This window comes from Labrus mixtus, chromosome 19 (assembly GCF_963584025.1).
Source record: "Labrus mixtus chromosome 19, fLabMix1.1, whole genome shotgun sequence".
Lineage (NCBI taxonomy): Eukaryota > Metazoa > Chordata > Actinopteri > Labriformes > Labridae > Labrus > Labrus mixtus.
Window position 1 is genome coordinate 14,437,283 of NC_083630.1, and position 2,184 is coordinate 14,439,466.

Consider the following 2,184-nt stretch of genomic DNA (forward strand, 5'->3'; position numbering starts at 1 on the left):
TACTGCTCGAGCTGCTCGACCAACCTCCTCATTTACATTCACACTCACACCGACTGCATGGAAATTAATATGCAGATCAAATAAATCATTATTTAATATCCATGTCATGCAATGCCCGTTTTAGGTTATTGCAGAATGAGGAAAATGTACTTTTTTTTAATTTTTTTATTTTTTTTACAAGTACTGCTTCTCATGTCGCTGGAACACGATGTTCACTGACTTCCACTGCAGATTTGATCACTCTTGAAATAAACGACAGTACATTTGAGCTAGGTTGTAAGAAAAATAAGTAGGCTATGACGTTATGTTAAAGATATTAGAAGACATAAATATAGTATTAAAGGAGAGACTTGAGACGACAGAATTGACACCTCTTTCACATCCTTGTTGCAGATTTTCCCTTTCTCATTTGTCTACAGACATGTCTTCAAACGAACAGCTAGACGTAATAAAAAAACAAAAATGAAGGTTTTCTGGATTTTTTTTCCACACCCTCGCTTGTGTTGGTGTGTTTCCTGTGTACATTCAGGTAATACGTCGCCGGGTCCGGGCTGCATTCCTGTACCACTGTAACACAGTCGAGGCCCTTTTCCGCGTGTGCTCTGGCAGGAGAGTGAAACAAAAGGCTGCTCGGTGGTGCGCAGATTTCAGCACCACAGAGGGTGGACAGCGCTCCCCGGCAAGCCTGTGTGTGTGTGTGTATGTTAATGGACAGCTCCAGCTGACACACACACACACACACACACACACTTCACAAACGCACAGTAGCCATCAAATGAAGACAACATAGAAAACAGAGCAGTAAAATGGTTGTGTGTATTCACTTTATTGTTGAAGGAGAGGGGAGAGTGTGCAGTACATAAATCATGCGGTACATTTGGAAACGACAGAAATACCTGCAGTGTGTGAAAGACACAAATATGCTGCCTTTTCAACAAATAGAAACAGTAGAGATGTGACAGATTCCGAGGTAGGAAGGATCATCTCTTGGCATTCACCGCGTGCCTTAATTGTAAGACATTAAATCAAGGTCCGCTGTGAACACGGAGAGACACAACCCGCTTGTCTGAGTGTGTGTATGCATGCACGTGTGGACGAGTGTGTCGACCATCTCTATTCACTCTACTGTTGGAAATAGGTACACACCTTAAACCTTCAGCGTTACTCAGACTTTATAAATATCACTTTACTATTGCAGATTGGAGGCCGTTGTCATGAAACTACAACATGTATCAGGATGTCAAGTTGGGCTAAAAATAAAAAATAAAAGAATGCCAATATTCCCACACGTATCCAAAGAGATCAAATCCTCTCCCGGTTGGTGTGCAGGCCTACCTTATTTTGTACAAAATCATTCAACATGAAGGGACGAGGTTAAGTTACATGACTTGGACGCAGAACGACCAAGAGGTAGTTGGCTGACAAAATGATTATACTTCCCAGGGAAGCTCTCGCAGTCGAAAAATGGCTCCTGTGATGGTTCTTATTCGACAGCTTCTTCCAAAACTGCAGAAAGCTTTAAAGTCCTCTTATTATCCCAGAATGTTCCTGCAACAAAAAAAAAAGACAAGAAAAATGCGTCATGAACTTCAAACAGAAATGCAAATTGTAGAATATCATATCCCACATTGACCTGTATAAATTAAAAACCACTTGGCGTCCATAAACCAGAAAAAAAAAAGTCACATTCCATGTCCGAGTTATTGATTTTCCTTGTCACGCATTTTTTTCTCTCTCTCAGCACGCACACAGACACACACGAGCATGCAGCGTCTACTTGCGGGTCACACGTTAAAACTGCCGCAAATCACACTTAGAGCAGCCGAAGAGTCTTGATAACTGCGGGTTTCCTAAACACAGCGTATAGGCGTCTCTGCACGCGCTTCCCACCACGGAACACCGACCGGAACACCACGAGCCCGAGCTGCGCAGCGCGAGCGCACCATCGCCGCCGCCTCAATGGGACTGATCTCTCTCCGTCCGGTCTTTTCCTCTGACTTTGGGATTAATGGAGCTTCAGCCAAACAAATGAGGCATCTGCCTTCAGCACAAGAGGATTGGGATGAGGGGGGAGGAAGGGGGGGGGGGGGGGGGGGGTGACGTCACTGGGCAAACAGATGTTCCTCTATATTACCCAGCGTCCTCTTCATGACTGCCCCGTGTCCTTGAAACTAGGAGGGAAAT